This window comes from Hibiscus syriacus, unplaced genomic scaffold, assembly GCF_006381635.1.
Source record: "Hibiscus syriacus cultivar Baekdansim isolate YM2019G1 unplaced genomic scaffold, ASM638163v2 tig00110266_pilon, whole genome shotgun sequence".
NCBI lineage: Eukaryota > Viridiplantae > Streptophyta > Magnoliopsida > Malvales > Malvaceae > Hibiscus > Hibiscus syriacus.
In genome coordinates, this window is record NW_024062654.1 from 301,863 (window position 1) to 312,832 (window position 10,970).

The following is a 10,970-nucleotide window of genomic DNA, read 5'->3' on the forward strand; positions in this document are numbered from 1 at the left end:
TTGGATCAACAAGAAAGTTTTATGCTTTTCAATATATCTACTTGTCATCTAGCATCATCTGATAGTTTTGTATTACTGAGTTTCCAAAGCTCACTCTGTTACTTACCTTTTCAGGTTAAAGGAATTGATCATGTCCAGTATCGACATCGCTGTGAGAATTATTTCGGCATTGCTTGCAGAGTACGATATCCGTATAATTAGGGTCATGTTGGTCACATTTGGTTTTATATTAAGTTTGAAACTTTTATGATACGATGTACGATCAAATTATGTTTTTAATATACGAATGATTTTATGAAATTATGTTTTTATTTATAAATTATTTTACGGTTTTTAAATGGTTTAAGAAAAATTTTAAATTTTCTCGTCATTTTTACTGTAAGTCGCTCGAGTGGCCCTAATGTAAAATTTTGGATCGGATCGTGTCACTCGTATCGATATGAGGATGTTACATATTGTTTGTATCTATATTTTCCACATTATTGTTTAGTTTTAAATGAATTGATCAACCGAACTAAAATTTAGTTAAATTAATCCGTCAGTTAATTATATATTAAATCAATTTAGGTTTAAAATAATTTTCAAGGTTTGTTTATTAATTAATCCTTCCTCTTCATTCTCATTTACATCCTCATCCTCATCTTCTCTATGTTCATCGTCTTACAAAAGCAAAGAGAATCATCGTTAACGAACTCAACAATGTATACATTTTCATTGATTCTTATAAGTCTGAAGCATTTGTTTTACGGTAGATACAACAACAAGGGAAGTGGGAACAATCTCCAAGGAACCACCTTCCATGGCTAAGTCTTTCTCACTCTTGCTTTCTCTTTTTCTTCATGGTCCATCGTCAAATACAAGCATCTAACCATCTCAGTGCATCCCATGGTCAAATCGTTTGAATTGCATTAAGGAACTGTCCAATGGATCTTAAGAAAAGAAGATGACCAGTTTCTATCATTTTAAACTTTTCGACAGCTCCTAATGTTTAGGGCTCCAAAGCATCGAATATGTTAACAAGGATTTCAGAACGACAACTTCCATTTGCTCTTGGAACATCCCCGATGCTAAACATTTGAAGCGAGGGAAGGTCGTGCGTGGGTGGCGAGTGTAAATGATTAAGGGTATAATGGATAAGACGAAGAAAAAGACGCCTGGATTTTGTTGAAGGGAGCTAAGACGGTTGAGAGTAGATTATGTGAATGTACCATGTCAATTATGGTTATTGATTTAACAATTCAATAATTAAAATATTTTTTTTTATAAAAAATTAGCATTAATGATCACAAAGGTAGTTTATCCTAAATCTAATTATATTATATAAGTTATTCATCAATTACTATTTTTATTATACAAATGAATTACTAATTCTAAAAGGTACTTCCATTGATGCGTTGTCCAAATCAATATTGAAAGGCAATAAGAAAAGTGGTGCATCACATAGTCAACAATAATACATGTATCTCAATTAATTATTTCTTGTGAAATTTAAATCAGTTCTAGCGAATTACCATTGACTTTTTCTCTCTTATTATTTATTTATTTATAATTTAATTTATAGTCATCGAATTTTTTAAAAATTATCGACCGTTAATGACAACTTAATTCAAGAAGAACTCTTCGACGTTGCTTTGTTGAGTCATTTGGCTATTGAAAAGTTACAAAATGGTACCATGATTATAAGACATTGTTCTGTTGAGTTCCGGCTATTAAAAGTTATAAAATGATCACCGACTATTCATATGTTCCAAACTCATCATTTTCCACTAAAATATTGACGAACTTTTGAACTGAATGTTAACCTGCAAACTAAAATATGATAAAATTATATTTTAATGATGTTTATTGACACATCATTGCTTTAAAGCATTGATTTGACGGCATAATGTAAATAAAGAGTTAATGCACAAAATATAACTCAACAATTATCAGATCAGATGTTGTCATATTCTAGTATGATGTTCATTTTATATTTTTAATAGTGATGAGAGTCAATAAAACAATGTCTTATAATTGAAAAACTGTTTTATAACTTTTAATAATCGATACTCAACAAATAAACGGATTATAGTTTAAGGTAATTTACCCTTAAATTTATAATAAATCACTATTATTTTTCCATTTCACAATAAATCTCTAATTTTGCATGGTAAAACAGCTTACGCTGACACCACTAGAAGTTAGAACTACCCTTTATTCGTACAATTTTATTAATTTTTTGCTCATGTATTCCTCTTCTTGTAGTTTATATATATATATATATATGTATGTATATATATATATATATATGAACAATTAAGAGGCCATGGTTGCAAGCTACGCCAAATTCAATGGTTTCCAACTGCCAACAACCTTTTCAAAAAAAATTGAAAGATGTGGCATACCAATGACTCGTTCTCCGTGATTTTTTCACCTTAAAAATCCTTTCTTTAGATGAAAATGACACCCAAATCTCCATCTCTTTTCACTCTTTTCTTCTTCAAACTCCACAATTAATACTATAATCTCATTTAGTTTTTTGTAATTATTTTTTTGGATTTTTGTTGATTACTCACTCAAAGCTTTTAATTTTGCCAATGGGGTTCTTGGTTGTTGAGCTACAATTCATCTGCTTTTGCATTGACTTATTACATCATGGAGAACTCGTTTCCATTTCCCTTGGATTCTCCTTTCTGGGTTTCTTTTTTTATATCTTAGCCTCTAAATTCTAGTAATTTGTTGTTTTCTTTTGTGTTTTGGGAGCAGATCATTGATCAAAAGGTCAGTTCTTTGTTGAAATTGTTTCATTTCTGTATGGAAAGTGTTTGAATTTATGCTTCTTTGGTGAAAGTTGACATATTTGTCAACATAATTATGGATTTCACATTGTTGACGAAAAAGAAAATCTTGGTTTTGATTGTTTCTTTTGAAGATGAATTCTTTGATCTGATACCAGGTGGTGTAATTTAGCTGTTGTTTGAGTTGATCATGTTTATTGCTTCATTTTTGTTCATTTGCAGTGAGGTTTGTTTGTTTTCATTGGGTGGCAATGAAGTGTTTTCATTTCTCTGGTAAAAAGAAGAATGATGATCCGAAAACTACGAAGTCGATTTCAGTTCGATCCTCTGAATCGGTTTCCATGTCGACTGATCATGAAATAGGAGATCAGGGTCCGAGTTTAATTCTCAGAATGTGTCCGATATTAGCAGCACCGAATCGTCGACGACAAAGAACTCGTTTGCTGCTCTGTCTCAAAGGCAAACCAATCTCAGAGAGTTCACATTCTTGGAGTTGAAGGCTACAACAAAGAACTTCAGCCGGTCCCTGATGATCGGAGAAGGCGGATTCGGCTGTGTGTATCGAGGTGTAATCCGAAGTACCGATGATTCCAACAAGAAAATCGATATTGCTGTTAAACAACTCGGCAGAAGAGGATTGCAGGTGAACTTTCTGCCTCACCACCAATATGCACTGGAATGGTATCTGTTATTTAACTTTCTTAACTGTCTAAATCTGTATTAGAATCCAACAAGGCAACAGCTCCGCGGAGTCCTTTTCGATTGATAATTTGTTCTACATACCGAATTTCGACACTTCATATGTTCCTTAAGATCATTGATCACATGAATGAAGATAATATAATGCTGTTATTCTAGGGAAATACATATAGGTTTGTTTAGCTGATCTGTATTATGACATGTTCTATGAATACCCGGTTATCTCCTTAGGCACATCCTTAGCTATCACATCACCGGAAAACCCTCATCGTTATCTGATAAATCATGTAATTTAGACCTTCAATCATCGACATTATGAAGCATTTTACCGAGTTCAAAGAGCTTGATATACTAGTTTTGAAAACCGAAAGCTCTGATGATCTAATAGGTTCTCATGATATGTTCTTTACAGGGGCACAAAGAATGGGTCACAGAAGTGAATGTTTTAGGGGTAGTTGAACACCAAAACCTTGTCAAATTGTTGGGTTACTGTGCTGAGGATGATGAAAGAGGAATACAGAGGCTACTGATATATGAATACATGCCGAACCGGAGCGTGCAGGATCACTTATCGAGTCGGTTTCAAACAGCTCTTCCTTGGGGCACTAGAATGAAAATCGCCCAGGATGCTGCTCGCGGCTTAACGTACCTCCATGAAGGAATGGATTTCCAGGTTTGTTTTACTGCTCAGAAGATATGGATTTTCGGAAATCGGTAACTATGAAGCTTTCTTTTGTAAACAAAACCCGAAGTCACCTCATTGTTACTTATAGCCTAACGAATTTCTGGTTTATTACTGCTACAGATTATCTTCAGAGATTTCAAGTCTTCAAACATACTCTTGGATGAGCATTGGAATGCAAAGCTTTCGGATTTCGGGTTGGCCAGACTGGGGCCTTCGGATGGATTAAGCCATATCTCAACCGTGGTAGGTTCCTTTTCCAACTACTTTGGTCTGATCTCTTTGATATGAGGTACCGATATGTCTTGGTTTTGAGCAGGTTGTAGGAACTATCGGATATGCAGCTCCGGAGTACATTCAAACCGGCCGCCTCACAGCAAAAAGTGACGTATGGAGCTATGGAGTTTTTCTTTATGAGCTCATAACTGGTAGACGTCCATTGGACCTGAACCGCCCCAAGGGCGAAGAAAAGCTTTTGGAATGGGTGAGGCCGCACCTATCCGATAAGAAGAGGTTCGGGCTGATCTTGGACCCGAGGCTTGAAGGCAAGTATTCCCTCAAGTCTGCTCGTAAACTCACAGCGGTAGCCAACAAATGCTTGGCTCGGCAGGCGAAACAACGCCCAAGAATGAGCGAAGTTCTACAGATGGTGAATGAAATCGTGGAAACTGAAGGTATGTTAAGCCTGCAATCCACTACAAAGAGTTCAATTCGGGAACATGCTTCGGAACTATCGAAAAGAGAGCTCTTCAAACAAAGGTTCATCGATCTGATAACCGGGGTAACAAAGGGTGGTAAACATGGAAACCAGAGTTCGCTAGGAAAAACTATTTAGTACGAATTTTGTCAACATTCGTATATTCGTGTAAAGATCTCTTGGAGATAATCAACTGCAAGTGTTATGTATATAGGCTCTGCTTTTGTAGGTAAGTTATATATTCATATATATATATAAATTACTTTAACAGAATGCTAAATTAACCAAACTAACAAGAAAAGATTTTCATTTTCCAAATTCCAGAATTCACTCAAAAAGAAGTACGAAAATGAGGAAATTTAGATAAAGATTTTTATTTTCTCAAATTCTCAACAATCTTGGTAAGCGCTGAGTATGTTCCAAAGGCCGATGAAACTACTCCCACTGCAATAATTATAATACAAACTGCAGCCTGTAAAAAAATGAAAAGATTTTCAGTAAATTAAAGCATTTGTGTTTAACATTCATGTTCGATACATGCTCGTCCATTTATTATACGATCGTACCTGAATACGGCCTACTTTACCTCTCAGGATGCTTAAATAACAAGCAGGGGGAAGTATCAAGGTCTGCCATGGAAGTAAATTATCAGAAAAAGAACATTAGTGTTGAGCTCTATGTTTATTTCAGCTGAGCATGATCAACAATGACAGAAGATGACTTACAACAAGCATTGTGAGTAAAGATCCTATCAAAGACAATACCAAGCCTGCAACAAACAACGAAAATTTTCCGATGATAAACCCGGAAATTCGAACGAAATTCTGAGAGGTTTTTGCTCATGTAAAGACGCTTACCGAAGAAGGGAACGCTAAGACCGACGAGCAAGGTAGACATCACCAGTAATGTTCGAATCAAGATAGGGTAGATGTGAGACTTGAGATGCCGTGATGGTAACAATTCCTCAAGACTCATTGCCACTGGAGACAAGGTTAATGCATATTTGGTAAATGGATTTACAACCTGCAAAAGAAAAACAAAACATATGGACATGATTTACTAAATGCTACTCGAAAAAAGTACGTGACTATGTTAGTCGGAATCTTCATTTAAAGTACTTTTGTTCGTGTATAATAATCTAATAAGACGAGCAACGTACCGTTGCCCACACGGCAATTTTTGAAGCAACCAGATCTTTAGGCATGTTAAGTGTAAACTGAGATTCCGTTGCTTCTCCGAACATTTTGTACCCCATAACTGCAGTTCCAGCATACAACAAAGTGCAGATTCCAAAACCGCAAGGAACATCAAAGACTCGGGTCATAATTATGTGTTTCGAAGGGTCCTAGGAAGGTCATATCGGTACGTTCGATACGATGCAACACCATAAATAGATTTGATGAGCTTTAGTGTACCATGATAAGAGTACTGAATTGAATTTAGCTGGTTCTGTCATTGAAGTGTATATATTTGGGAAAACAGCATGGCCCGAGTAGCAGAAACCATAGAGTCCGACGGCGACCGGAAGAGTAGCCAAATTCAATGATGTCCCTGAGTTATGAAACCCAACTTGGTCTACCAAGCCAACCCAGAACAAGCAAATGACCACCAAGAATGATGCAAAAACTCCACCAGCTGGAACCAAAAAAAGACAGACTCCACTTAGACAACTTTAAACCATGTCACGAATTGTCATCACAAATAGATTTGTTACCTGAGATATAACTAAGAACACTGAGGTCTCTGAGCATAACCGTCGGAAGAACGGAAAGGGTTGTCATCAAACAGAAGAGATGATGTGAGTTCAACTCGAATCCACCCAAAGTGAGATGTGCATTTGGGAATAAGGATGATAAGTTATCACCCTCTAGGATTATATAGTCAACACAAGAAGCCTACATTGAAGATTGTAAGAGTAAACTAACTGGTATAGAAGAGAATCAATGTTCATACATACACATACACACATGCATAGTTCCTTTAGGAAAAGGGCAGCTGTACTTACATATAGCTCCACATACAAAATTATCTGCACCCACAGAAAAAAAAGGGATGTTGATACAGGTTTGAACATGAGTATTTCAAGAAAAATGAAAAACCGAAACAATGTAGAGATTACGACTCACAGAAAGGGTAATTCTACCGGCGGCGCCGAACGCCTTTTGACCGATATCAGGGTAAGTTGCAAGCTCAGGTGAGCTATCCAGACATTGGCGCAAAAGCAGACCAGTGTAAAAAGAAAGCACAGAAAATGTTAATAATATTATAAGCCCTAACCAGCCTCCTTCCTTTGCAGCATATGGGGTGGAAAGGATTCCAACACCACATAGAACATTGATCCCTGCACAGTAACAGAATTAAAATTCTTTATAATTATAAAAAATACATAATTATATTTTCTTTTCATGTGCAGCATGTGCTGTGGATGTCATGGCATCCCATGTCCATGCATGATGACATTAGTGAGCAAATGGACATAAAATTGCAGACATGAATCCAAATTAAGAAAATTTCTTAAAATGACATAATTTCTTTAACATACTGCAAGTATAATAGTGGATAAGGATATATAACAAATCTATGGTGTGGGTTTTAAGCCATGTGATGTGAGGAGGGATGGGGGACCAATGGTGACAACGTGATTTGTCTCTTTTTAGTTACTAATCGAAGTAATGTGTTCCAACAGATTTAGCCACACATCCCGCTTTTTGTGCTGGTAAGTGTTCATCAGTCGGTACAACTAACCATTCATCACTGCTTGACCATATGAACTCTGGCGACCGAGGGGATTCCATGGCCATGGTCGACCTCGAAGATTTTGTCATCGAATTTTACCGATGGTTTCCTCGATGGCACCAAAGAGTGTGTACTATGTTTATGCGGTTGTATTTTATCGTCTAACGACGATGGTAGCAGCGGTCTCTTTGCCGACGGATGTAATGTTTCTGGTGTAAACCTTCGAGTTAATGATGACGAGAGAAACGAACTCCCTAGTCTTGATAGTGTAGGAGTGCCCAAGAACCCAATGGTGGGAGATGGCACACTACTATACAAATCAATAGACTGCCTGCAAATGGAAAATCAACATAAAACTTAGGCATTTGAATTCATCAATCATACAAAGTGTATGATAGACAATCTGGACTCGAACTCGAGTGTCGGGTACGAGTGCATCTGGTATCCGATAAATATCATATCATATACTCATGTTCAAATATGTGTCGGATTGTCTCGATTACGAGACCAAAAATCAGAGAAAAACACAGCACCTGTAACTTTGAGGCCATTGAGTAGTTTGATGAGAACTGGGTTTGTTTTGTTGCAGATTCTCATCTGAAGAAAAATAAGTATAAAAATCATTCTCATTGGCGTCCTCTTCTCCATGTCTGTTATGCTCTAGTTTCTCCACTTCTTCTTCATCTTCACTTTCAATGTAGAAACTCTGATCCGAAACCGAGTTCTTCATTCTCTTGAATCAAATCTCCTGAAAAAATCTCAATAATTTTAATCTGGGATATATACCTTATGTGGTAGTATTCAATTCTTCTCTGTGATATGGCTGGGTATGGCAAGTAGTTCTTTCACCTAAAAAGTGTCAAATACATTGAATGAGATAATGGAGAGGGAATTGAAATTTGAAAAAAAAAAGATTAACTTTAAGAATTTGCTTGGACGTGGAAGATTGATATTCATATTCCCATATGTCTAGGAATTCCAAAACCAAACAAAAACAAAACCCTTCAGAGACTTGGACGAGTAAAAAGGACAGAATTTCCCCCATAAATTTCTGGGGGAAATCAAACAGAAACCATTGACTATACTCAAAACACACTTCAATGGCTTCTTTCTTGATAAGAAATATATATATGTATATGTTATGTATACATATTAGAATCATAAAAGCAAACCTTTTTCTTAACATCTGATATGAAAAGAGAATTGGGTTATTCTTGGGATGAATATCTGAATACAAAAACGAGGAGAAATATAGAAACTCAACCACGGAAAATGGATAGAAACTGAGAGAAGTTGTCTGTTAGGAATTAAACTGGGTGATATATATATGTGTGCAAGTATATAGAGAGAGAAACACAGTTTTTTTTTTCACATTAAATTTTAACTAAAGTTATTTACGTGAATCATGAAGAACAGAGAAGAGATTATGAATCATGACGACACAAGGCGTTTTCCTTATTTTAGTTGTTAATTATTTAGAGTGCCAAGCTGTTTAATATAACCTGGTATTTGGATTCATGTGATTATGGTTGAGGATGGTAATTTGACCAAAATTTGTTAAATTTTAATTTAATTTTATAGAATCCAGTTTAAGTCGGACCAAAATTTATAAAAGTGAAATTAGAATTAAATTTGAATTAAGGTAGAACATTTCGACTCTATCCAAAATAATAATATATTCTTTTATATTTCATTTTTAATTTTTTTATAGAAAATAAACTATTCACAAATTTCATTCTGAATTATCATATACATTTAAAAAATCAAAAATATTAATTTTTAGTAATTAATTTTATTTACAGATTATTAAACAAATATGAGATTCGAGATCTAAACAAATTAATTTATTTGTCCCAATATGAATAAAGTACAGGGGGATTTTGAATTTTAGAAGAGATTTGATTTTTTCCCCTCTAATCATGTTTATGTTATATAAATTCACGGGTAAAATACATATTTAGTATTCAAACTATTACTTTTGTTCTGTTTTGATAACTAAATTTTCATTTTTTTTTCTTTCAAAATCATACATATATTTACTTTTTGTTTCGTTTTTGTATCTCGCCGATAAAAATTTAATGGAAATGTTGTACTTGCTACTTTTTTATGGGTAAATTACATCATTCATCACTCAACCATCTTCTCACTTCTATTTAGTCATTGAAGTTTACATTTATTAATTTAATTACTTAACTTTCAAATTACTCCTAATTTAATCAATTTAATTTTCAAATTTAATTTTTATTTTAATTATATATTAATAAAATAATAATAAAAATATAGTGTCATAAAAATTATTAATAAAATAAATTAGAGTGATTAAAACATGAGCAATTTGAAAGTTGAGTAGTTAAATTGAAAAATTTTCACCTTTACTGATAAAAATATGAGTGAGAAGATAGTTAAGTGACGAATGATGTAATGTGCCCATAAAAATGTCATACATAAGTTATATTAAGTTTTTAACAGCGGATACCAAAATGAAACCTAAACTACAAGTTAAATATGATTTTAAAAGAAAAAAAATAAAATTTAAATATCAAAAGAGAACGAAAATAATAATTTAGATATTAAACGCATAATTTACTTAAAATTCAATTAAAGATTGTTTTTTTAAAACTATTTTTTTAATTACAAGAAAGCATAAGATAGCAGGCTATGCATGGCTAGTGTCATTATCTTGTTGTGCAACAACTGCTTCTAACTTGAGAAGGTCAACAAGCTCATCTGGGGGAGTTAAAATGAATCAAACTGAAGTGGTTCCACGTTGCAAGCTTTGCATCTTATCTACAATCTTGTTCCCATTCATGCTTATCTATTGAACTTTTTTCATCCAGCATTCAGACGTCGTTGTCTCATAATTGTGTGAAGTAAAGGAATATGACTATCAATGGCAGCACTATCTTCGACCAGTTTCACTACTCTGCTACAATCAGATTGTATCAATAGCCTGGAAATCCCAAAGCTCATTGCAATGAGTAAACCTTCATAGATGCTCCAGAGTTCTGCGTGCAGGACCGATGTTATCCCTATATTCTTTGTAAAACATGTAATCCATTCATCAATGGAGTTGCGAAGCATACCACCAATCGATCCTCGCCCATCAAGTGTCGCAACTGCACTATTAGTGTTTAAACATATCCATCCTTGGGGTGGCAGAGACCACGTTGAAGCAGTCACATGATGTCTCGGGCGTTCAACAGGAGTTTTGATACTTCTTTCATAGCATTTGGCCCAACTATAACTACTATGAATAATCGAATATGTTTTATAAGCGGCTCCCTTAAAAACATAATCATTCACTTGCTTCCAGATTAGTCAAATGAGAGCAACAAAAAAAGAGGACCAAGAAGGATCACCACATATAAGGGACGTTGCA

The 10,970-nt window shown here is 34.7% G+C and overlaps 2 pseudogenes; one reads left to right on the forward strand and one right to left on the reverse strand.

Moving 5' to 3' along the window:
- The first annotated feature begins 2,428 nt into the window (after positions 1-2,428).
- On the forward strand, positions 2,429-4,956 carry LOC120115541 (annotated as a pseudogene).
- Positions 4,957-5,176: 220 nt separating this feature from the next.
- Positions 5,177-8,890, reverse strand: LOC120115571 (annotated as a pseudogene).
- Positions 8,891-10,970: the final 2,080 nt, after the last annotated feature.